The 27,703-nt window shown below is 38.8% G+C and overlaps 1 protein-coding gene across 19 annotated transcripts in view; it reads right to left on the reverse strand.

The window, feature by feature from the left end:
- ZDHHC20 (zDHHC palmitoyltransferase 20) overlaps nt 1-27,703 on the reverse strand; it is an 86,352-nt gene that overhangs the window by 56,438 nt on the left and 2,211 nt on the right. The window contains exon 2 of one of the 19 annotated variants that reach the window (XM_063697185.1): nt 24,546-24,588. The exons of the other annotated variants lie outside the window; for them this stretch is intronic. The gene's annotated coding sequence lies outside the window, so the exon portion shown is untranslated. The remainder of the gene's footprint in view (nt 1-24,545; nt 24,589-27,703) is intronic. 19 annotated transcript variants of the gene reach the window in all.

Below are 27,703 nucleotides of genomic sequence, written 5' to 3' on the forward strand. Positions count from 1 at the left end.
ACAGAATGGGTTAAATAAATCTCGGTATATATTCCCACAACACTTTATACTTTCCCTTTCATAACACCCCTGACACTTGTAATTACTGGTTTACAGTTCATAGTTCCTCCTAGGTTTTTTTCCTGGAGGTAGAGGACATGACTTTTTCACCAGCATCTGAAACAGTGTATGGCATGGAACAAACTCTCAATATTTGCTAATGGCACCTCTAACTACAGAGACAAAGACATGGCTGGGAACAGCAATCTGCAGAACCTCTCTCAGTGAGACAAGGCTATTCCTTTTTATGGGGATCCCAAAATATTTTTTTCTTTTTTGTTTTGTTTTGTTTTTGAGACAGTTTTGTTCTGTCACCCAGGCTGGAGTGAAGCGGCGCAATCTCAGCTCACTGAAAGCTCCACCCTCCAAGTTCAAGCAATTCTCCTGCCTCAACCTCCCGAGTAGCTGGGATTACAGGTGCACGCCACCACGCCTGGCTAATTTTTGTATTTTTAGTAGAGATGGGGTTTCACCATGTTGGCCAGAATGGTCTTGATCTCCTGACCTCGTGATCCACCTGCCTTGGACTCCTGAAGTGCTGGGATTATAGGCGTGAGCCACCGCACCCAAGCCCAAAGTATGCTTTTTAAAAATTCTTTTGATGACAAAACCAAGCTTATAAAAACTATTAGGGCTGGGCGTGTGGCTCATGCCCGTAATCTCAGCACTTCGGGAGGCTGAGGCAGGTGGATCACGAGGTCAGGAGTTCAAGACCAGCCTGGCCAAGATGGTGAAACCCCATCTCTACTAAAAATACAAAAAATTAGCTGGGCATGGTGGCGTGCGCCTGTAGTCCCAGCTACTCAGGAGGATGAGGCAGGAGAATCGCTTGAACCTGGGAGGCGGAGGTTGCAGTGAGCCAAGATCACACCACTGCACTCCAGCCTGGGTGAAAGAGTGACACTCTGCCTCAAAAACAAAACAAAACAAAACAAAAGAACAAAACAACAACAAAAAAAACCAACAACAACAAAAATTATTAGGCACACTAAATGTTTATACTTTTTTTTATGTAAGAAATGTCATTTTTCAATCTTGCCAATGACACTAACCTCATTTAGAGACAACATTAATTTATGGTTCTTTGTGAACATGAGGGCTGGCTATGTCCTATTCTTCACTTCATTGCCCCCTTTTCTTGCCTGTCTCCCACTTATTGAGCCTCAAAATGTCAGATACTCACTTTATCAGTATACTTGTATCTACTATGGCTATGGGATCCAGTTCTTGCAAATGGATACATCTTGAGGGAGGGAAAAACTGTCACTGGGAAAAATTTTTTTTGCCCTCTTAACAAGTGAGAAGCATGTGAGAAAGAACCTCTATTATTTCCTTTATCCTGTTTTTGCTTTGAATTCTTATAATGTGAGGATGTGCTATCTGAATGTACAACTGTCAACTTTCAACCTTGATGGGCCAGTTATATGCTGGATATAGAATTCTGGGTTGACAGTTCTTTTCATTCAGTACTTTAAATATGTACTACTTCCTTCTAAATTCCACGGTTTCTGATGACAAATCTGCTGTTATTCTGTTTTTCCCCTATAGGTAAAGTGTCCTCACTGTTTTCAAGATTTTATATTTAGCGGTCAGAAATTTGGTTATAATGTATGTTGGAGTGGATTTCTTTGGGATTTTCCTGTTCAGAGTTTGCTGAACTTCTTAAGTTCTTCCTGAATATGTCCTTCGCCAAGTTCGAAAATTTTAAGCTATCATTTCTTTGAATACCTTTTCAACCATATTGTCTTTCTTCTCCCCTGGGACTCTGATGGTACAAATATTGAACTTTTAAAAATAGTCCCACAAGTCCCTGATAATTTGTTCATTTTTATTTTTCAGTATATTTTCTCTCTTTTGTTCAGATTGGGTAATTTCTAATGTTTTATCTTCAAGTTCATTCACTTCACTTTTTTTCTCTGCCCTCTCCATTCTGCTGTTCAGTTGACTTTTTAAAATTTTGGCTATTGTATTTTCAGTTTAAAAATCTCCATCTGGTTCTTTACATCTTCTATTTCTTTGTTGAGAATTCTATTTTTTCATGATTCAATAGCAAATTGAATCATTTTAAAGATAGCTGCATTAAAGTCCTTGTCAAGTAATTCCAACATCTGTGTCTTTTTGGTTTTAGTATCTATTCTCTTTTCTCATTTAGTTTTCCTGGTTCTTGGTAGGATGGATGGTTTTCAATTGTATCCCGAAATGTTTTAGTATTATGCTGAGACTCTAGATCTTATTTAAATTTGTTTTTGCAGGCCTCGTCTGACTCTGTGCAGTGAGAGATGTGGGAGCACCACCTTGTTGCCATCAGGTGGGAGTCCAAGTCCCAGCTCCCTGCTAGGCTTCTGCACACATATCTTGGCTGGGAAGGGTAGAGGTGCCTCCTTAGTGCTTCTCAGATAGCCTCCATTGACATCATGAGAGGGAACTTGTTACTGTTTGGGGTGGGGGGATGGAAGGGACACATCATTACTGCCCAGTGGGAATGAAAATCTAGGCTCCTGACTAGGGCTTCACCTTTTCTGATACTATCCCAGCAGGAATATTGGGGAAGAGACACAGGAGGGGGGTCTTGTTACAGCTGGGCAAGCAGGAGAGGTCTTAAGCTCAATATTCAGTCTTTGCTGGTGAGAGTGGGGGATAGAGCACAGTTTGTCTATTGTTTTCGGCTAGAGTAGGGCAGTTATTGTCTACAAGTTTTCTGTCTTACTAGGTTGTCCCTTTCCTGGCTTGACTAATAAAACTGGTCTTTTCTAGGGTTTGTTTTGGTCTGTATTCATTGGTGTTTCCAGGTTGACAGCTTCTCTAGCACACATATGAAGAAAAAAAAAATCTAGGGAACACACCACCATGTTATTCCTCAGGTCGCAAGGTCCCTAGCTGATCTGGCTTCTTCTTGCTACCTTTCAGAGTCTCCTCAGGTTTGTTTTCTGTACATTTTCCAGGGATTTTAGCTGTACTTACTAAGAAAAGGAAGAAGTCTCTATTTCATCTTGTCTCAGAACTGGAAGTCCCTGCTTGTCCTTTTACTGCTGAATAGCATTCTGTTATATGGAGGTACGACAGCTTTATCCATTAATCAGTTCATAGACATCTGAGTGATTTCACCTTTTTGTCTATTATGATTACTCGTGTATTCACCAAGCCTTTGGGTGGACATAATATTTTTGTATTAGTCCATTTTCACGCTGGTGATAAAGACATACCCAAGACTAGGAAGAAAAAGAGGTTTAATTGGACTTACAGTTCCACATGGCTGGGGAGGCCTCAGAATTATGGCTGGAGGCAAAAAGGCACTTTTTACACAGTGGAGGCAAGAGAAAATGAGGATGCAAAAGCAGAAACCCCTGATAAAACCATCAGATCTCTCGAGACTCATTCACTACCACGAGAACAGTATGGGGGAAACCACCCCCATGATTCAAATTATCTCCCACTGGGTCCCTCCCACAACACAGGGGAAATTACAGGAGTACAACTGAAGATGAGATATGGATGGGGACACAGCCAAACAATATCAATTTTCATTACTTTAGTAAATATCTAAAAATGAGATTGCTGGGTCTAATGTTAAATATGTGCTTAATTTTACCAGTAACGGCCAAACTGTTTTCAAAGTGGCTGTATTTGGCACAAAGTGTTTGGCACTTCCACTTACAATGGATCAGAGTTATAGTTGCTCCACATCCTCACCAATACTTAGAATTGACAGCTTTTAAAATTTAGCTGTTCTAAAAAATATGCAGTGGTATCTTCATTTTACTTTTGTGTTTTTCTAATAACTACAACATCTTTTCATGTGTTTATTAACAATCACTATCCCTTATTCGTGAAGTTATATGTTCAATGGTGCCCCTCTTTTAGCTGTATTGCTTATTGAGTCATGAGTTCTTCATATATTCTGGATACAAATCTTGATATGTGTGTGCCAATATTTTCTCCTAGGCCATAACTTGCCTCTTTATATTTTTAACAGTGTCTTTTGAAGAGCACAAACTCTTAATTTTGATGAAGTCTTAATTTAATTTATCAATTTTTTTCTTTTATCATTCATGCCTGGGAAATCTTTGCCAACCTATGAAAGTCACAGTTTCTCATATGTTTTCTTCTGGAAGTTTTATAGGTTTTATATTCAGGTCTGTAATATATTTCATTTTCATTTTATATCATTTCATATTTTTTATTATTTTTGAGACAGAGTCTTGCTCTCATTTTATTTCATATTTTATTTTATTATTTTTGAGACAGAATCTCGCTCTGTCACCCAGGCTGGAGTGCAGTGGTGCGATTTCAGCTCACTAAAATCTCCGCTTCCTGGTTCAAGCCATTTTCCTGCCTCAGCCTCCCAAGTAGCTGGGACTAAAGGCATGCACCACAGTGTCCCACTCATTTTTTTTTTTTTTTTTTTTGAGACGGAGTCTCGCTCTGTAGCCCAGGCTGGTGTGCAGTGGCGTGATCTCGGCTCACTACAAGCTCTGCCTCCTGGGTTCACACCATTCTGCTGCCTCAGCCTCCCGAGTAGCTGGGACTACAGGCGCCCACCACCATGCCTGACTAATTTTTTTTGTGTTTTTTAGTAGAGATGGGGTTTCACCATGTTAGCCAAGGTGGTCTGGATCTCCTGACCTCGTGATCCACCTGCCTCGGCCTCCCAAAGTGCTGGGATTACAGGCATGAGCCATCTCTCCTGGCCAACTTTTTTGTATTTTTAATAAAGATAGGGTTTCACCATGTTGGCCAGGCTTGTCTTGAACTCCTGACCTCAACTGATACGCCTACCATGGCCTCCCAAACTGCTGGGATTACAGGTGTGACCCACCATGCCCCCTCATGTAATCCATTTTAAGAAGCTGATACTTTGTATATGGTACAGGTAAAGGTTGAGGTTAATTTTTTTTACATATGAATGGTGAATAGTTCTTACAGTGTTAGTTGAAATAACTATTTGTTCTTCATTAAATTAACTTGGAATTTTCTTATGGGAATCAACTGACTATATGTGTAAGGGTTTATTTCTGAACTCTATTTTGTTCCACTGATCTATATGTTCATTCTTACTCAGATACTACAGTCTTGATTACATATAGCTTTCAGTAAATCTTGAAATCAGATAGTATGGGTCCTCCAACTTATTATTTTTCAAAAGTATTTTGGCTATTTTAGGTTTGCATTTCCATATAAATATTTACTTATTTTTACCTTTTTTAGAGACAGGATTTTGCTGTATTGCCCAGGCTTGTCTCAAACTCCTGGGCTCAAGCAGTCTGTCTGTCTCAGCCTCCCAAGTAGCTAGGACTATAGGCCTCCTAAGTAGCTAGACAGTTTGCATGCCATTGTGTCTGGCCCATGTAAATTTTAAACTCATCTTATTGATTTCCTTAAAAAAAGACTCAAACAAGGCCAGGCATGGTGGCTCATGCCTGTAATCCCAGCACTTTGGGAGGCTGAGGCGGGCGGATCATGAGGTCAGGAGATCAAGACCATCCTGGCTAACACAGTAAAACTCCGTCTCTACTAAAAATACAAAAAATTAGCCGGGCGTTGTGGCGGGTGCCTGTAGTCCCAGCTACTCAGGAGGGTGAGGTAGGAGAATGGCGTGAACCCAGAAGGCGGAGCTTGCAGTGAGCCGAGATCACTCCACTGCACTCCAGCCTGGGCGACAGAGCAAGACTCCATCTGGTGGGGGTGGGGGGCGGGAATTCACAAACAAAAATCTGCCTGGTTTTGTTTTTTGTTTGTTTGTTCTGGCAGATCCAGTGCTGGCTGATGCCTGGATTTTGACTGGCTGAACTTACAGATCAACTTGGGGAGAACTAATGTCTTTGAAATATTGTCTTACAGCCCATGACCATGGCGTAGCTCTCCATTTTAGATTTTCTCTATCACACAGAATCTTGCACATATTTTATTAGACTTATCCCTAAAATATTTCATGTTTTTGATGCTATTATAAACAGCATTTCTAAAAATTCCAATTTTAATTACTCATTGCTATAGAATACTATTTAGAAATATGTTTTAGTTTTTTTATTGACCTTGTATGCTGGCTAAATTCACTTTTCGGTTCTAGTAGCTTGTTTGCAGTTTCTTTGGGATTTTCTACATAAATGACTAGTTTGGTAATCAACAGGGTTTGTTTTCCTTTCCTATGTGTGTGTGTGTGTGTGTGTGTGTGTGTGTGTCTGTGTGTGTGCGTGCACACCATTTTAAAAGGAAGATTAAATACCTGATAAGTTGATACTGATATTTCCAATTAAAATTAAAGTCTACAGGGTTTTTACTTAACATCTTCTATCTCACATTTGTATCTCCTTTTTCCATTGAGAATTCTGGTTCTCAAGGACACAAGGGATGAAGAATTAGAATATCCCATATTGCTTACCCAATAATCTCAAGATAATGACACCAATAACACTGCCAGTAATATGATTACTTAAAAGTTTGAATAATTTTTTCATATATTCTCTCTCCATTCTCTAGTAGTTGTGCTGAATCAAAATTGTTAAAGCATATGGTATCCATTACAGACATTATTCCTCATTTAGTCTTAGTCTTGGGTCCACAAGAAAATAAACATTTAATGTTCATATTAGAGTTTAATTTGTATCTCTGCAGTCAGTTTGGTTGTCTGAAGCTCACTGTCATTCTCTAGCAAACTAGTTTTGCTACAGATACTGTTCATGTTCTGTTTTTATGCAGTGATTTGGAGTGACTCAAAAATAATGTACTATTACCATCATCTTCCCTAAATCCATATGATGATGACTTTTTGAAAAGATCAGGCCAGATGTCTTGTGAAATGTCCTACAAATTCTAGAAATCACTACCCATTAGCACACAGAGACATCCTTTTTTTTTAAAAAAGCATTGCACAATATTCCATTGTGCGGATATTCCAGTTATACAATCAGCCTTCTATTGATGGGCATCTGTGTTGTCTCCAATCCTTTGCTACTACAATGTTGCAATAAATAACCTTGTGCATGTGTTGTTTATTTGTGGAAGTTTATCTTCAGTGTAGATTCCTAACAGTGGGATTACTGAACCAAAAGTAAATCTGTCCACCATGTCTTTAGCTTTTTGCAAAAACCCTTTTATACGGGTTGTACCATTTTATACTTCTACCAGCAATGAATGAAACTGACTGTTTCTCTGCAGTCTACTCGATGAAGTTTTCAATCTTTTGGTATGGCAGGATAATTTTACCTCGTATTTATCTTATAAGTGAGGGTCAGTATCTTTTCTTATGCTTATGTGTCATTTTCATTTTTTTTTTTCCTGTGAAACATCTGCTTATTTTTTTGTTTGTTTGTTTTTTCTATTGGGCTTGGTGATTCTGAGATGTTAGAGGCTTTCCTCATTGCCTTAAGATCATCCACCCATATTTTCTTCTAATGCTTGAATGTTTCCATTTTTTATATTCATTCTTGGTCCCTGTTGAAATGACCAATTCCAGGGGCAGGAAAAGTATCAAACAATGCTGAAATATATTGCCAGAAAGAAAGGAAGTACTAAAAAAACAATAAGGACACATCAAAGCATACAGAAACAAGACGGAAACGGCTCCTACTGGCCAAATCTGGGACAAATTGAACAATAAAATAAATGTTAGATTATAATTCACAAAATAGAATTTGCCGGTGCATGCTGATATATGTGAGTGAATCAATAAATAAGTAAATGGGAGAAGGATAATCTCTTCCATACAGTAGAATTCTAACTAGTAAATGTAGAAGAAATCATGGAATTAGAAAACCACCATTTGGCAACAAGGACAGTAATAACTGTTTCAAGCAAGAATTCTCAATAGATGCTAAAAGGAGTAAGTGAAAGTAATAACAAACAGATTATTCACAGACATTTCAAAATGTCTCCCAGTAAGAAATGACTCAGGTTGGGTTCTCTGGAATCAGATGCTAAGACAGAGTTTGGGGTGCAATGTATTTACTAGGGACCAGCATATGTGAAAGGAAGGGGGAAGAGGTATAATTGGGCTAAGGGAGCAATCTCACTGCAATGTAGGCCTAGCTTCAGCAACCGGCAGGGAGCTCTGAAGTGGGCAGTCCCACCCCATCTCACTCAGGCATTGTGTGCAAGCTGCACCAGGAAGGGTGTGACCTTGGGTGATATGAGTCATGCAGAAAGTGCTGGAAGCTATCTGCTGACTGCACTGACCAAAACTGAGCAACAAGTCCTTCCTCAAAAAGGAATCCGTGTGATGTAGTGGTCTAATAGAATATTAATTACAAAGAAAAACTGTACCTTTATAGAATGGAGAAACATAGCACACACTACCTTGGGTGTTGATCAACATTAATGGTCCCCAAAATGTTATAATGACACAGCATTACTTCTGTGATATTCTTGCTGAAAATACATATAGGCACATCTCATAAGGTGCTTTGATTTATTGTGCTTTGCAGACATAATGTTTTTTACAAATCGAAGGTTGTGGCAACCCTGCATTAAGCAAGTCTATCTGTGCTATTTTTCCAACACTTTGTGCTCACTTTGTGTCTCCGTGTCACATTTTGGTTAATTCTCACAGTATTTCAACCTTTTTCATTATCATAATATCTGCTCTGGTGCTCTGTGATCAGTGATCTGTGACGTTACTATTGTAATTGTTTTGGAGTACCACCAACTGCATCCATATACGATGGAAAACTTAATAAATGTGGTGTTTCTACCACTCCACTGACCAGACATTCCTCTATCTCTCTCCGTCTCCTTGGGCCTCCCTATTTCCGGAGACACAACAACACTGCAATCAAGCCAATTAATAATCCTACAATGGCCTCTAAGTGTTCAGGTGAAAGGAAGAGTCACACACCTGTCACTTTAGATCAACAGCTAGAAATGACTAAGCTTAGTGAGAAAGACATGTTAAAAACCAAGACAGGATAAACGCTAGGCCTCTTGGGCCAAAGTTAGCCAAGTTGTGAATGCCAAGGAAAAGTTCTTGAAGAAAATTAAAAGTACTACTCCAGTGGAGTGGCACTAACTTTGGCCCACGTTGTGTACATATACCCTAGAACTTAAAGTATAATAAAAAAATTAATTTTAAAAAAAGTACTACTCCAGTGAATAGATGAATAAGAAAGTGCAACGAGGCTGATACAAAAAAAGTTTGAGTTTTCTAGACAGAGAATCAAACCAGCCACAAACATTCCCTTAAGCCAAAGCCTAACTGAGAGCAAAGTCCTAACTCTCTTTAATTTTGTGAAGGCTGAGAGAGATGAGAAAGCTGCAGGAGAAAAGTCTTAAGCTAGCAGAAGTTGATTTATGAGGTTTAAGGAAATAAGCCATCTCCATAACACGAAAGTACAGGACGAAGCAGCAAGTTTTTATGTAAAAGCTGCAGCAAGTTATTCAGAAGATCTAGCTGAGATAATTGATGAAGGTAGCTATATTAGTCCATTTTCACACTGTGAAATTTGGGTGGGGACACAGAGCCACACATATCAGTGGCTACACTAAATAACAGATGCTCGCTGCAGATGAAACAGTCTTTTATTGGAAGAAGAGGTCACCTAGAACTTTCCTAGCCAGAGAGAGGAAGTCAATGTCCAGCTTCAAAGCATAGGGAGACTCTTCTCAGGAGCCAATGTAGCTGGGGACTTTAAGTTGAAGCCAATGCTCATTTACCGTTCCAAAAACCCTAGGGCTCTGAAGAATTATGCTAAATCCACTCTGCCTATGCTCTAGAAATGGAACAACTAAAACCTGGGTGACAGCACATCTGTTTACAGTATGCTTTATTGAATTTTTTTTTTGAGATGGAGTCTCACACTGTCGCCCAGGCTGGAGTGCAGTGGCACAGTCTCAGCTCACTGCCACCTCCATCTCCCGGGTTCACGCCATTCTCCTGCCTCAGCCTCCTGAGTAGGTGGGACTACAGGCGCCCGCCACCACGCCTGGCTGATTTTTTGTATTTTTAGTAAAGATGGGGTTTCACCATGTTAGCCAGGATGGTCTCGATCTCCTGACCTCGTGATCTGCCCGCCTCAGCCTCCCAAAATTCTGGGATTACAGGCGTGAGTCACCGCACCCAGAGGCTTTATTGAATATTTTAAGCCCACTGTTGAGACCTACTGCTCAGAAAAAAGATTCCTTTCAAAATATTACTGCTCATTGAAAATGCACTTTGAAACCCAAGGACTCTGATGGAGATGTACAAGGAGATTCATGTTGTTTTTATGCCTGCTAACACATCTATTCTGCAGCCCATGGATCAAGGAGTCATTTCAACTTTCAAGCCTTATTATTTATTTAAGAAATACATTTCATAAGGCTATCGATGCCACAGTGATTCCTCTGATGGATCTAGGCAAACTACATTGATCACCTTCTGGAAAGGATTCATCATTTCTAGATGCCATTAAGAACACTCGTTTTTCATGGGAGGAGGTCAAAATATCAACATTAACAGGACCACAGAAGAAACTGATTCCAGTCCAAGATCATGGATGACACTGAACAGTTCAAGACTTCAGTGGAGGAAGGGACTGCAGATGTGGTGAAAACAGCAAGAGAAGTAGAATAAGAAACAGAGCCTGAAGATGTGATGGAATTGCTGCAATCTCATGATAAAACTTGAACAGATGAGGAGTTGCTTTTTATGGAAGAGAAAAGAAAATGGTTTTTCTGACATGGCATCTATATCTGGTGAAGATACTGTGAACACTGATGAAATGACAAAAACGATTTAGAGTATTACATAAACTTAGTTGATAAAGTATCAGCAGGGTTTGAGAGGACTGATACCAATTTCTGAAAGAAGTTCTACTGTGAGTAAAATGCTGTCAAACAGCATCACATGCTACAGAAAAATATTGTGAAAGGAAGAGTCAACAGATGTGGCAAACTTCGTTCTTGTCTTGTTTTGAGAAACTGCCACAGCTACCCCAGCCTTCAGCAACAACCTCCCTGATCAGTCAGCAGCCGTCATCATCGAGGCAAGACCTTTCACCAGCAAAAAGATCAAGACTTGCTGAAGGCTTAGGTGACTGCTAATTGCTAGCATTTTTTAGCAAAAAGTATTTTTTAAAGACACAATGCTATTGCACACTTAACAGACTACAGTATAGGGTCAACGTAACTTTTATATGCAGTAGGAAACCAAAAACTTGTATGACTTGCTTTATTTTGATATTTGCTTTATTGTGGTGGTATGAAATCAAACCTGCAATTTTCCCACCAAGGTATGCCTGCAATTCTCTGAATCTAATCATGAGGAAAGATCAAATAAACCTAAATTGAGGAACATTTACAAAATAAACCTTGGCCGAGTGCAGTGGCTCACGCCTGTAATCCCAACACGTAAGGAGGCTGAGGCAAGAGGATCGCTTGAGCCCAGGAACTTGAGACCAGTTTGGGCAACATAGCGGGACCCTGTTTCTACAAAAATTTCAAATATTAGCCAGGCATGGTGGCATATGCCTGTGGTCTCAGCTACTAAAGAGGCTGAGGCAGGAGGACTGCCTGAGCCCAGGAGGTCTAGGCTGCAGTGAGCCACGAACACACCACTGCACTCCAGCCTGCACTCTGCACTGCAACAGAGTGATAACAGAGTGATACCCTGTCTCAAAACAAAACAAAACAAAGTAAAACAAACCTGTACTCTTAAAAAATCATGATTATGAAATAAAGACTGAAGAACTCTTCCAAATATAAGGACACTAAAGAGACATGACATCTGCAATGTGTGATCCTAGACTGAACTGTGGAGCAGAACAAGGAACTGAGTGGACAAATGAAGTCTGAATAGGCCTACAGATTAAAGAGTAGTATTTAATCAATACTAATTTATTGATTTTAATAACTGCACTCTGGTTATATAATATTCTAATTCCCAGGCACGGTGGCTCATGCCTGTAATACCAGCAATATGGGAGGCTGAGGCAGGTGGATCACCTGAGGTCACAAGTTCAAGACCAGCCTGGCCAACATGGTGAAAGCCCATCTCTACTAAAAATACAAAAATTAGCCAGGTTTGGTGGCATGCGCCTGTAATCCCAGCTACTCAAGAGGCCGAGGCACGAGAATTGCTCAAACCCAGGAGGCAGAGGTTTCAGTGAGCCAAGATCGCGCCATGGCACTCCAGCCTGGGCGACAGAGTAAGACTGTTTCTCAGGAAAAAAAAAAAAAAAAAAAAAAAGACAATGTTCTTGTTCTTAGGAAATAAAGGTAAACACAGGTAAAGGGGCATTAGCTCTACAACTTACTCTCATACATTTCGAGAGAGAATGAATGAATGAATGAATGACAAAGCACATATGACAAATAGTAACACTTAGAAAATGTGGGTGAAGGTTATATGACAATTGTTTGTACTGTTTTTCAAAAGTCAAATTATTTTAAAATAAAAAGTTAAAAATATAAGATCCGGCAGGTACAGTGGCTCAACGCCTGTAATCCCAGCACTTTGGGAGGCCGAGGCAGATCACCTGAGGTCAGGAGTTTGAGACCAGCTTGGCCAACATGGTGAAACCCTGTCTCTACTAAAAATACAAAAATTAGCCAGGTATGGTGGCACACGCCTGTAGTCCCAGCTACTTGGGAGGCTGAGGCAGAAGAATCACTTCAATCCGGGAGGCTGAGGTTGCAGTGAGCTGAGATCATGCCATTGCACTCCAGCCTGGGTGACAAGAGCAAAACTCTGTCTCAAAAACAAACAAACAAAAAGTGTGTGTGTATGTGTGTGTGTATATATATATATATGACAAAAGAAAGATTTTATCCATTTGTACTTTATACTAAAACATAGCATGAGGTATGGACCTGATTTTACTCTTAGAAAATATGTATCCAATTGTCCCATCTTTTCCTCTGTAATTTGATGTGCTATTTTTACAATATTCTAAATTTCTTTAATTAGTCTATTTCTGGACATTATATACTGTTCCATTAGTCAATACATCTGTCCATGCACCATACCACACAGTTTAAAAAAAAAAAGAGAGAGAGACTATTTTTTAGAGTACTTTTAAGTTCACAGCAAAATTGGGCAGAAAGTAGAAAGTTCCTCATATACTTCCTGCCCCCACAGTTTTAATTATAAGGCTTTTTGGTTTAAAATCTGGGGGATTTCCCCTACTTACTGCTCTTAATTTTTCAGAGATTTCCTGGTTGCTTATTCTTTCTTATTTTTCCATAAGACCTCTGGTATCAACTTGTCTAGCACCAGAAACAAAAAAATGTTTACTGGGATTAGAATTCATTTATACATTAATTGGGGGAGAACTGGCATCTTTGTAATGTTGAATTATTCTGTCTATGAACATAAAGTATGAAATGTCTTTCCATTTGTTCAAGCCACATTTTGGGTCTTTTAAGAATGTTTTCCTCTTGTGAATGTGACTTTTTTTTGTTTTTTTTTCCAAGGTATTTTCTCTTTTTGATGTTACCGGATATGGACAGTTCTCTTCCACTCTATTTTCTTTTCTTTTTTTTTTTTTTTTTTTTTTGAGACGGAGTCTAGCACTGTCGCCCAGGCTGGAGTGCAGTGGCGCGATCTCCACTTACTGCAAGCTCCACCTCCTGGGTTCACGCCATTCTCTTGACTCAGCCTCCCAAGTAGCTGGGACTACAGGCGCCCGCCACCACGCCCGGCTTTTTTTTTTTTTTTGTATTTTTAGTAGAGACAGGGTTTCACCGTGTTAGCCAGGATGGTCTTGATCTCCTGACCTCGTGATCTGCCCACCTCAGCCTCCCAAAGTGCTGGGATACAGGCATGAGCCACCGTGCCCAGCCCTCTTCCACTATATTTTCAAACTAAACTATTGTATATATAAAAAGTATTGGGTTTTGTTGCTAATTTTTTTATTCTGCCGTTTTACTCAATTCTTTTTGTCTGGGTTTTCTGTTGTTATTCTCTTGGCTTTTCAACATACACTATCAGATAATCTGCACACAGAAATAGTTTTCCCTCTTCCAAAGTCTCATGCTCCTGATTATCTTCTCTTGAATGAATGTGGTAATTAATTCCGTCAATACAATGTTACCAAGTAATAGACGTAGTAGGTATCATTATTCCTGGTTTTATAGTGGAATATTATCAAGCATTTTGTGTGTACATAAATTTTGTTTACATTAGGTATCATAAATTTTGTTTACGTTATGTATCCCTATTTTATTGTTTATCAAGAATGGATGTGTTGGACTTTTCAAATTCCTTTTTGGTATATATGGAAATAATGATTTTTCTTACTAGATGCATTAAGATGGTGAATTATGATAATGAATCTCAGCCTAGCTTGTATATCTATCATTTTTTCCTCCAATCCTCTTACCTTTCCCTTTATCGTGATTTCAGGTTCTTGGCTTTTTCCATTTCTATCCTCTATGCCTTCACTGTATCTTCAATCACATCTGTTCACCTTTGGGCATGTTGTAGTTTAGTCTTCATTTCTGATACTGTCTTATTTTCCATTTCTTTCCTGAGTTTGAACAGCTCTTATTTCAGATCTTCCTGCTCACTGACTGTTTTTATTGAGTTTTAAAAACTTTTGACGTGGCCGGGCACGGTGACTCATGCCCGTAATCCCAGCACTTTGGGAGGCCAAGGCGGGTGGATCACTTGGGGTCAGGAGTTCAAGACCAGCCTGGCCAACATGGTGAAACCCTGTCTCTACTAAAAATACAAAAATTAGCTGGGTGTGGTGGCATGCGCTTATAATCCCAGCTACTCAGGAGGCTGAGGCACAAGAATTGCTTGAACCCGGGAAGCAGAGATTACAGTGAGCCGAGATCACACCACTGGACTCCAGCCTGCGCGACAGAGCGAGACTCTATCTCAAAAAAAAAAAAAAAAAAAACTTTTGACTTGGAGTTTCTTTTATTCAGCAGGTATTTATTTATATTTATGTCTGGATACTGAATTAGTTCTCTTCTTTGTTGCCTTTTAATGTATTTTCATCTACTGAAAACACTGATTCTCATTTTTTGAATCAGAGAAATCTACATGGATGCTGTTTTAATTATTGTTCATGCTGAGTTACACTGATTTTCATGGACCATCCACAGCAAGAAACCCTCTGGGGCAAAAGGGCTTGCTTAATTTCTTATTTCTACCAGTGCCGCCTTCTGTTACTTCAATGAAGTACAGTTTATTTGCTAGATGGACAGTGCATTTATTTATCCTCTATTGCTTTGATACCCTTGGTTTCAGCTGTATCCTTCCAGCTATTTTCTTCTTTCTCTTTACTATTAAATGTTAATACTTCATAGGACACTTTCAACTTCCAAGGTGCTACCTTCTCCCCTAGGAGTGGTGTTTTTTTTTAAGGCTGCCATCTCAAGTCATAAACACTTTTCCAAGTCCCTTTTCTTTTGCATTCTCAGTTGCTATGCTCTGATCCACCAGATTACAGACCTGTTTTCAGTATTTCCCACTCGGGATAGGGTTCTCATCTTCTGAGGATGAACAAAGAGCCTGTTATCCTCTGCAGAGTCCCTTACTCTTAGTTCTGATACAGTCACCAGAGTTCACCTAGCTATTCTTAGATGACTATATCCCCACTCACATATAAACTGTGGTTTCAAAAATTCTCTATGTCCTAGCTATGCCATAGGCCCAGGTTATATAGTTGATTTTATTTGCTCTTACTAATCCGTATGGGTTTTAGAAGGATATGTGGAAAGGTCTGAATTGAGGAACTAAGTCAACTTCTCAAGTTATAAATTGAAGAAAAATATGCATCTCCTTTGTAGAGTTATTGTAAAGATCAAAAGATATAGACAGACCACTTAATTACTTAGCGCATTAAATGCATGAATAGTAAGGATAATTATTACTATTTCCTGGGGTCCTTCAATATTGTTCAGAAGGATTTAAAATACTATCTGCCAACACTCATTTTTCTAGAACTTCCACATGTAGCTATAGATAACATCATCTTATGATTAGTCTGTGTTCTAAAATTTTGGCTGCGTGCGGTGGCTCACACCTGTAATTCCTGCAGTTAGGGAGGCCAAGGCAGGAGGACCACCTGAGGTCAGGAGTCAGCCTGGCCAACATGGTGAGACCCCATCTCTACTAAAAATACAAAAATTAGCCAGGTGTGGTGGCGTGTGCCTATAGTCCCAGCTACTTGGGAGGCTGAGGCAGGAGAATTGCTTGAACCCGGGAGGTGGGGGTTGCAGGGAGCTGAGATTGTGCCACTGCACTCTACCCTGGGCAACAGAGCGAGACTCTGTCTCAAAAAAATTAGTAAATAAATAAGTAAAATTTTGTTGTTAGAACCAGGAATACCTCACCTCCCTGGTTTCACGTTAAGGCTTTAGGCTCTAAACAGACTGCCTGGAAGTCACAGAAGGTTACTTGTTTATTATGTACATCAACATAGAAACTAGTTGGAGAGATAAATTGGTGTGCTAAAGAAATGACTCCCAAATCCAAGTCCATGACCCAGGCCACAGTAAAACAAGAAACATAAGCAAAAGGGAGAGAATTTTTCATAAACTGCAATAATTTAAAAGCATTGAAGTCTTCATTCAGATCATGTCTCATACTTTGATATTAGAATATCCTTTTATAAAATGATAGTGACAATAAAGGGTACTTTCAAAAAATACATTATATATGATAAAATTAGTAAATTTATGTTGTTCTACTAAATTAAATTATTTGTATTGGGCCATAAACCCAAGAAATAAGGATACATCTGAAATAGTTATAAATACAAACAGCCAGTAAATCAGCCTTCTCTACATGAAAGTTAGTAGGTATATCCATCCCCTACCTTTTTATGATCTTTTTCCTCCAAACTGCTCTTGATAGGTACTGTTATACCAAATGTCACCTGTATAAAAATATAGGGATGGGCACAGTGGCCCATGTCTTCAATCCCAGCACTCTGGGAGGCTGAGGTGGGAGGACTGCTTGAGCTTAGGAGTTGGAGACCAGCCCTGGCAACATAGCAAGACCTCGTCTCTATAAAAATTACAAAAATTGGCCAGCCACGGTGTTATGCGCCTGTAGTCCCAGCTACTCAGGAGGCTAAGGTGGAAGGATTGCTTGAGTCTGGGAGTTTGAGGATGCAGTGAGCCGTGGTCATGCCAAATGCACTCCAGCCTGGGCAACACTGTGAGACCCTGTCTCAAAACACATACACACACACACACACATGTTTTACATGTATGTTTTATATATTTTTATATATATATGGAAGAGGTTTTGTCTTATTTGCATTACATGCCCCAAACACAAGATTTGACTAGTTATAACAAATATAATGAAAGGCCTGCAAATAGAGCTTATAAATTATTAAATATTTTAATGGACAAATGTATAATGGAAAGGGCAAAACTTATAGAGTTACACAGATGTGGATTTGAGCTTTGGTTTTATGTATCAATTGTATGGCCTCAAAAGAGATCTTTAACCTATGAGTCTTTGTTTTTAATCCATAAAATAATGCTAATAATCTCTCTCCAATAGAGTTAGAATTAAAAAAGACCTAACATAAGTGAACTGCCTTAGACTATATGTCAGACACACAAAGGGCATACAATAAATAATAATAACAATAGCTATTATAATTAACATTTCCTCCTGACAATTCAAGACAGTTTCCTCACCTGCCTAATGAACAAGCTATCTGAAATCCAGAAGCAACTTTAAGATTATCAATAATACCGATTATCAATAATTGCAAGTTGTCTACTACATGAAAACATTCCAATTCTCCCTCTTCTACTAGCATGGGAATTGGCGGCTACACAATCAATTCACTCATTCAACAAATATCTATTGAGAACATTATACCAGACCCTATTTTAGGTTCTGGAAATACAGCAGTGAATATACGACTCTGGAGAGAAACAAAAATAACTGTATGTCAAGTAATAATAGGAGCTATGAGGGGGGAAAAATGCAGGGTGAGGAGATGGTAAAAGACGAAGTACTCCTTTTACAGAGGGTAGTCAGGAATGCCTCTCTGACAGGTGACTACCTGAACAGCGATCTAGACGAAGTGAGAGCTAGCCATGCGGAAATCTGGGAGGAAAGCATTCCAGGCAGAAGGAACAGGACATTCAAGGGTCCTCAGGTGGCCTGACAGATGAAAAGAAAAGTGGCCTGTTGGCTGAAGCAGAATGAGCAAAGGAAGAAATTAGGTCAGAAGCAGTGGCAGGCCACAGCATCTAGAGCCTTATATATTTTCAACTTTGAATTTCATTTTAAGCAAAGTGGAAAGCCATCAGAGGGTGCTGAGCAGAGGAGTAATAACCATGACTTGTATTTTTTTAGCAGATTCATTAGCTCTTCAGGGGATAAGGGAAGAATATGCTGTAAGGGGAAAATATGAAAGTCTATTAAGAGGCTATGTATTGCATAAGGAAAAAATCAGTATAATCTCAAACCCAGCAACATACACTGTTAATATTTTGGTGTATTTGGTATTATTTCCTTCAGATGCTGAGGATATCCTTTTCATGCAATTAGTTTTAAAAGCTTCCCAGAAGACTTCACATTTAATAAGTTTGTGTTTGTTTCTATATGCTGTTGAATTAGTATGTCCATAAAAATTAATTCTTCCTATGATTCCAATGAGTGGTTCAAAGTTTACGATAGTAAAATGCATTGGGAAAGCCAAAATAGAGATGTTTTAAAACCAAATTTTTTTAAAATTTTATTTTAAAGACCTATGGATCTCTATTTAAGGGAATCTATTCTCCATAAAACTAGTCACCTTTATTCTTTATTATATCAGTCATTTAAGTGTAATGCCCGTCGGTTCAAGTATATGTTCTACATATTTGAGCAGTATCTAAATGTGTTGCTTATATGCTTACAGGAATAGTGTCAGGTACTAATCTTAAAATCCCACATGGTGATGATGTGGAGGGCTCCCTCCCTTAGACAACACACCCTCCCACACCTCTGTCTATAGAAAATAGATTTCTTAAGCTAGAGATAAAATTAGAGGAAGAGTGGAAAGGAAATTATGTCAGAGAAGTAATGAAGTAATGAATACATAATGCCTTAAAGGCCATGGTAAGGCTTTTAGATATCTTGCTGAGCAAGAAAGGAAGCCAGTCAAGATCTTGAGAATAGGAGTAACAAACTGGTATTAATTTGAAAAAGACCATTCTGACTGCTTCCTGGAGAATACATGGAATAAAGGTGGGGGTGGAGCACAGGAAGAGACAGGTTTACAAGGATACTACAATATAGGTGATAATGTGGCATTAACAACCCACCCTAAAACTTACTTACTTTAAACAACCACTGTTCATTATTTCCTGCAATTGTGTGGGTCAGCAGTTTGGGCTATGATCAGCTGGAATGTTTTTCTACTAACAGCAGTCATCAGGCAGCTCGAATGGGGTGGGAGTCTAAAATCGCCTTGTTCACACATTAGGGGTTCTGGCTTCTCTTGGCTGGGCCTCTTCTCCATGTGGTCTCTCACTCAGCAGTCTAGTCTGGACTCCTTACATGATGACCAGAATGTCCCAAAAGAGCTAAGGCAGAAGATGTATGCTGTCTTGAGGCCTAAGTTCCAGAACTCACATATCTACCACATTCTACTGGCCAAAGCAAGTACAAGGCCAGCCCAGATTCAATGGGTGGTAAACAGACTATTTCTTGATGGAAGATGGTACAAATTATTATTATTATTATACTTTTTTTTTTTTTGGAGACAGAGTCTCACTCTGTCGCCCAGGCTGGAGAGCAATGACATGATCTCAGCTCACTGCAATCTCTGCCTCCAGGGTTCAAGCGATTCTCCTGCCTCAGCCTCCTGAGTACCTGGGATTACAGGTGTGTGCTAATTTTTGTATTTTTAGTAGAGATGGGGTTTTGCCATGTTGATGAAGCTGGTCTCGAACTCCTGACCTCAGGTGATATGCCCACCTTGGCCTCCCAAAATGCTGGGATTACAGGCGTGAGCCACTGCACCCAGATGGTGCAAATTATTATAGTCATGTTTTTCAATCTATTACACTAAGCACAGATCATGGTGGTTTAAAAGAGTATAACAGTTGCAGTAGTAGTAGAAGCAGCTGGATTGTATACATTTACTGACAGAACAAGCTGATTATCCAGATGTAGAATGACTTTTCAACCCAAGAAGTAGAAGGATACAACTGTCATTTACTGAGCTATTAGGAGCAGCAGGTTCAAGTGAGAAAAAAAAAGAAAATCAAGAGTTTTGTCTACAATGCCTATTAGATCTCCAAGCAGAGATGTCAAGTAAACAGATTAGAGTCCGGAATTCAGCATACTACTACTTCTCTGCCGGAAAGGGAGTGGGCAGAGAAGCAGCCAGGCTTTTACTTGCATGACTAGGGCATAAGGTTCTTCTGAACAGTCTGACTTGGTTTCTAGGTTGTCCAGCATCTTTCTCTTCCACATTTCTTGTCTTTCAAGAAAGCAGGGAAGCCCCAGAGAAGGTTTAGTTTATGTGGGGAAATAAAACAGATCTTTTTTTTCATTTGATTTTAGGTGGGTTTTTAAATATATATATTTACAGAGCTCTCTCAGACCAGTATACTATCTGGTAACACAGAAAATAATACCAGGACAGATTAACTCACTAGTAGTCATGAGAAAAAAAACTTTTTCTTCAAAAATAACAAAAAGTAAAAGAGAAGGCTAAGGTAACTGCAGAATTCAAATAAATAGGTCTTCTGGCCACTGTATCTTTCAAGGGCAAGTTATCTAGAAAATTACTACACTCTCGCATCTGAAAATAGATGCGGAATGATAAAATTAATAAAAAGGTGTTTTTTTTTTTTTGGAGACAGGGTCTCACTCTGTAACTCAGGCTGGAGTGCAGTGGTGTGATCACAGCTCACTGCAGCCTCGAAATCCTGGGCTCAAGTAATCCTCCTGCTTCAGCCTCCCAAGTAGCTGGGACTACAGGTGGGTACCACCATGCCTGGCTAATTTTTTATTTTATTTTTGTAAAGGGTATTGCTATGTTGCCCAAACTGCCCTTGAATTCCTGGCTTCAAGCAATCCTCCCACTTGGGCTTCCCAAAGTACTGAAATTATAGGCATGAATCACCATGCCTGGCCAAAAGTTTTTTGTTTTTAATTCTAATTCACATTTAACTTTTCCTATAAGTATGCCAACCACTGAGGATAAGATTTAGGGAAATAGGTTTTTTAAACCATGTCGGCATAATTTCAAAGAATCACTGTTTCATAACCCAAAACAAAGACTGTATGTAGGATCAATAAGCCATTTCACGTAGCCTTTACCACTAAAGATTGTGAAAAACATGTTTTGTAACTATAATTAGTATTATTATTCTAGATGTTTGTGTGTCCTAACATTCAAACACGATTCAAGTGAGTTTACAACAGTATGATTCAATTCAATTCAAGTTATATTAATTTAAAGTCTACTAGCACTAGGCTCTAACGGATACAAGAACAAACAGGACCCAATTATACTATAAGTCTTGTAAGCAGGGTTATTCAGGTACATAAATAAATATAAGAAAGTGCATACTTTTAATTTATATTCTAATTCAATGTACAAATGATGTGAGGAGGCTTACTAGAAATATATTCCTAAATAAAACTGTGAATATGTTTTGAAAACAGAAAAATACAAATTAGGATGTGAAGTGAAGAGTAGGGGAGAAATACTGATACATAATACACAGATGAACCTCAAAAACATTATGCTATGCAAAATACACCTGACAAAAAAGACTACTTATTGGCCGGGCACGGTGGCTCAAACCTGAAACCCCAGCACTTTGGGAGGCTGAGGCAGGTGGATCACCTGAGGTCAGGAGTTCAAGACTAGCCTGGCCAACATGGTGAAACCCTGTCTCTACTAAAAATACAAAAAAAAATTAGCAGGGCATGGCGGCACACACCTGTAGTCCCAACTACTTGAGAGGCTGAGGCAGGAGAATCGTTTGAACTCAGGAGGCGGAGGTTGCAATGAGCCGAGATCACACTATTGCACTCCACCCTGGGCAACAAGAGTGAAGTTCCATCTCCAAAAAAAAAAAACAAAAAAAAAAAACACTTATTGTATGATTCCATTTATTTTTTTCCCTTTTTAAATTTTTCTTGGTTTTTATGCTAATCTTCTCTGTACTCTTCCAATTTTAGTATATGTGTTGCAAGCATGTATTATTCCAGTTATATGGAATGTTCAGAAAAGGCATTTGGAGACAACATGGATTAGTGGTTGCCTTGGGCTGGGGGTGGGAAGAAGGATTAACTGTAAATGGGCATGAGGGATCTTAATGTGGCGACAGAAATTTTCAAAAAACGGATTGTTGTGATGACTGCAAAACTTGGCAAATTTACTAAAAATAACTGCATTGTACATCTTAAATTAGTGAATTTTATGACATGCAAACTATGTCTCGATCAAGTTGTCTTTAAAAACTAAAGGCAAAATTAAAACTTTTACAAACATACAAAAACTGAAATGATTCAGTCCAGCTGACTTGCACTACAATAAACGTTAAAAGAGGCCCTTCAGGCAGAAGGAAATGACACTAGATGGATTTATAAAAAGGAATGAAGAGAACTAGAAATGGTAACTATAGGAATAAATACATATATTTTGGGTTTTTTAAACCTAAATCTTTAAAAACTATTAATATAATCAACTGTTTAAACATAGTAGCAATACAGTGTGAGGTTTACAACATATAAAATGCACCATAATAGCATAAAGGCCAAGATGGAAGAGATAGAAGTATACTTTTATAAGGTATTATATATGAAACAGTACGTAACTTGAAGGTAGACTGATAACTCAAAGACACATGTTATAAGCCCTAAAGCAATCAATAAAGTAACAAAAAGAATTCCTAGTAATAAGCCAATAAGGAGATAAAATAGAATCATTTTTAAAAATCAAAATTAAAAAAATTGTAAAGATCAATTAATTCAAAAGAAGGTCAAAGAAGGAGAAAATGGAACAAGGAAGAGGACAGACAATAAAACAAAAGAGCAAATGATAGACTTAAGCCTATATCAATAATCACATTAAATGTAGATGGTCAAAACCCCCGATTAAAAGGCAGAGATTTTCAGGTTGGATTTTAAAAGACCCAAATATATGCTCTTTATGAGAATTACAATTTAAATATAAGACATATACACATTAAAAGGACAGAGAAAGATACACCATGCTCACAATAATTAAAAGAAAGATTAGTGCCCATGTTAATATCTGCCAAAGCAGATTTCAGGGTAAACAATATCACCAGGGGTAATAAAGTCACTTCATAATGTCAAATGAGCCAACTGGTCAATAGGATATCGCAATCCTAAATGTTTTATGCACCTAATTACACAGATGTAAAATACATGAGGCAAAAACTGATAGAACTACAAGGAGAAATAAATCACAATTATAGTTATACCTCTCTTAATAATTGAGAGAACAAACAGGAAAGCAAGAAAATAGAGGACTTGAATAACACTACCAACTTGCCTTAACTGACATTTATGGAGCATTATGACATAACAGAATACTCCACGCAGCAACAAACAGCACAATACATTGCTGAGTACAGACATATTTTTCGTAAGCACACATGGAACACAGCTCAGACAGACCACATTCTGGGCTATAAAACAAGCCTGAATACATTTTAAAGGATTTAAGTCATACAAAGTATGTTCTCTGACCACAAGGAAATTTGAAATCAATAACAGAAAGATATCTGGAAAACCCCCAAATAAATGGAAACTAAATCCATGGGGTCAAAGATCAAACCAAAAATGAAATTAGAAAATAATTTGAATTTTGAAGGGTGGAAGCTGCAGTGAGCCGAGATTGCGCCACTGCACTCCAGCCTGGGCAACAGAGCAAAACTGTCTTAAAACAAAACAAAATAAAAGGATTTGTTTGTTCTTTGGGAAAGGGTCTTGCTCTGTAACCCAGGCTGGAGTGCAATGGCACAATCATGGCTCAACGCAGCCTTGAACTCCTGGGCTCGTGGTATCCTCCCGTCTCAGCCTCCTGAGTAGGCTGGACTTCAGACACAAGCCACCATGCCCATCTAATTTTTTGTATTTTTTGTAGAGATGGAGTTTTGGCAGGCATGGTGGCTCACACCCGTAATCCCAGCACTTTGGGAGGCCGAGGTGGGTGGATCGCTTGAGGTCAGGAGTTGAAGACCACCCTGGCCAACATGGCAAAACCCCATCTCTACTAAAAATACAAAAATTAGCCGGGCGTGGTGGCACATGCCTATAATCCCAGCTACTCAAGAGGCCGAGGCAGGAGAATTGCTTGAACCCAGGAGGAGGAGGTTGCAGTGAGCCAAGATCGCCACATTGCACTCAAGCTTGGGCAACAAAATGAGACTCCATCTCAAAACAAAAACAAAAACAAACAAACAAAAAGATGAGGTTTCATCAAGCCTCCCAAAGTGCTGGTAGTACAGAGGTGAGCCACTGTGCCCAGCCCAAGAAAATAATTTGAATTGAATGACAACCACAACACAACATATCAAAATTGATAGAATAAAACTAAAGCAGTATTTGGAGGTAAATTTATAGGACTACCTACCTAAGAAAGGGCTCAAATCAATGACCTTGGTTTCCACATTAATCTAGAAAAAGAGCATATTAAACCCAAAGTAAAAGAAAGGAAATAGTAAAGATCAGACAGGAAAACAACAAAACAGAAAAGAGAAAAATCAATGAAATAGAAAACTGGTTCTTTCAAGATCAATAAAATACTTCAGAATCAACTGTGTCAAGCTAGCGTGTGCAATGATAGTGCTTAAGTTATTTATCTTAATCTGTCTCTAAATTTGAAGAAGTTATGCAGGAGACACAAGGAAATATTTAATACAGACTCAAAGGTTAGAGTCCACTCCACAAATTTGTCTGAAAAAAATATAAAAGGTATACCTGTCCTTGAACAAACAACATAGCTCTTTTGTCTGTTTGTTGGTTTGTTGGTTCGTTTTTCAGACAGAGTCTCGCTCTGTCGCCCAGGCTGGAGTGCAGGGGTGCAATCTCTGCTCACTGCAAGCTCCGCCTCCCAGGTTCATGCCATTCTCCTGCCTCAGCCTCCGGAGTAGCTGGGACTACAGGCACCCGCCACCACACTTGGCTAATTTTTTTGTATTTTTAGAGAGATGGGGTTTCACCGTGTTAGCCAGGATGGTTTCGATCTCCTGACCTCGTGATCCGCCCGCCTCGGCCTCCCAAAGTGCTGGGATTACAGGTGTGAGCCACCACGCCTGGCCAACATAGCTCTTTTGAGCAATAGTTTCATCAGAAGTAAAGGGACTGAATGAGATTATCTTTAAAATCTCTTTAAGTTCTAAAATTCTCTACATGCCAAAGAAGAGGTACACATCCACTAACAACTCAAGATGACCTGAACAACAAGATATTCTGATAAAACCTTGGGAACCAGAATTAGCACTTGCCTCAAAAATAACCACCTTGACCAAAGAGAAGAAGTTATTCAATCCATTTGTACTTTAAATATCAACCCTGGGGAAAAAAAATCATAGGAGAATTTCAGTCTAATTTAAAATCAAGGACCAATATTACTAATTACTTAATCTTTGCTTCTCAGCTTATCACTCCTGTGAGATGGCCGTTTTACATGCATTACCCTCTTCCTCAATTTTGTCCTCAGTATTACTCCCAGTGAAGTGGTGTGTGTGTGTGTGTGTGTGTGTGTGTGTCTAATTACACAATTAGCAAGTTACAGAGGGTTAAGATGGAATGAGGGCCTCTTGGTAATCAACAATTTGTTCAACTTACAGCCAACTGTGGGCCAGGTATTTTTATTGTCTGAGATATTTAGGAATCTTCTGCAGCTGCCTTTTAGGAGAAAAGTACTTTATATAAATATATCATATACAGGACTGAAATCTGCCCTGAGTGTCCAGATCTGGACACCAAATAGATTAGTCATTAATTGTATAGTGGTTAACAGCATGGGCTTTGGAGCCAAACCCCTTGAATTCCAATTCTTACCATGCTACTTACTGGCTCTACAACCGTGGACAAATTACTTAACCTTATGGGGATCATTATTAAGATTAAATGAATTAATACATACATGTAAAGATATAATTATGATCTTCTCCTCCTAGTTTGATAAAGAATACCAGAATCTAAGAATATCCTATAGGCCGGGCACAATGCCTCATGCCTGTAATCCGAGCACTTTGGGAGGCCAAGGTGGGTGGATTGCCTGAGGTCAGGAGTTTGAGACCAGCCTGACCAACATGGTGAAACCCCCGTCTCTACTAAAAATACAAAAAAAATTAGCTGCGCATGGTGGCGGGCACCTGCAATCCCAGCTACTTGGGAGGCTGAGGCAGGAGAGTCACTTGAACCCAGGAGGCAGAGGTTGCAGTGAGCCAAGATCGCACCATTGCACTCCAGCCTGGGCAACAACAGTGAAACTCTGGCTCAAAAAATACATATATAAATAAAAAGAATATCCTATAAAAGTATTAAAACAGCACTTTTAAGTAAAACTCACACTTCCCTCCATTTAAGTCCTCCTATAAAGTAATATATCTATACATATTTCAGTGGGAGGGTCAGTACTTATGAAAACAAATACAAGTAGTTTAAAGTATAGTTTTAATATGAGTAAATGCACTTTTATGCTCAACTATTTTATACTCCAGTGACACTGCAGACCTCCCAAATTCTCTCTAGTTAAAATGAGATAACTCAGAAGTTAATACAGCCTCTACATAAGACCTTTCACCACCAAATATTTTAAGATTCTGCCAAGCATCAGGCCATAGTTGTAGAATGTTTTAACTTAATGAAATTGTAGGGTATAATCTCTACAGAATGGGCCTCAAGCCTAACTAAGTGATCTCCAAAAATATGCCAACCTCTTTATCCCCCCACACCATTATGGACCAAACAATTAGAGTTCCATTGACCCTCACAGCTCACTGAAGTTATATGAAAGAACGGAAAGATGTGGGTCACATTCCAATAATCAATTGTGTGACCTAACCAAAAGGACCTATTCGCTCAGTCTCACGTCCTCCACCTGTAGAGATACCTATGCTGTGACATACTGAAAGAATTAAAGGAGAGGGTGAATGAAATGTCCCCTCTATGCCCACTAGCACATGGCACTTCTCAATTCATGTTCATTTCTCCTTCTTTATTTGAAGTGGTGAAAGAAATCAGAAGCAATTTAAGAGTTTTCACAGCACTGTTTGATCTCATTTCTTAATATTTTTGACAAAAACCATCTACAGGTTAAGCTGTGGAATCTCAACATAAATGCACATTTTTAGTGTTCCTTCAACTTTACTTCAAAACCACTACGGGAATTAAAATATGGTAGGAATAATCTTCTGACAGAATAGGAATGATATAACTTTTGGAATAAATGCCCACTTCAGAGTAAATAAGAAGATAAAGGAGGTATCATCATAAGTTGATGAGAATCCTATGATCACTATCACTTTCTGGAAGTAGCTCCCAGAAATATTAAAATCTAGTAATTTTAATTGACTCAAACATCATTTTTAGTAAACATTCTGGTATCCAAAAGGATGAGACTAAACAATGATATTGAAAAGATTAATATTATTTGGAAATGTATTCTACAACTAATTTATTCTGGGCCTACCTGCAGGGATAGTCGTCCCAAAATTAAACGTTCTATAGGTACAAAGTAATTTTAAGACTGGATGTTTTAATTTCAAAACTTATAAATTT

Source organism: Gorilla gorilla, chromosome 14, assembly GCF_029281585.2.
Source record: "Gorilla gorilla gorilla isolate KB3781 chromosome 14, NHGRI_mGorGor1-v2.1_pri, whole genome shotgun sequence".
NCBI lineage: Eukaryota > Metazoa > Chordata > Mammalia > Primates > Hominidae > Gorilla > Gorilla gorilla.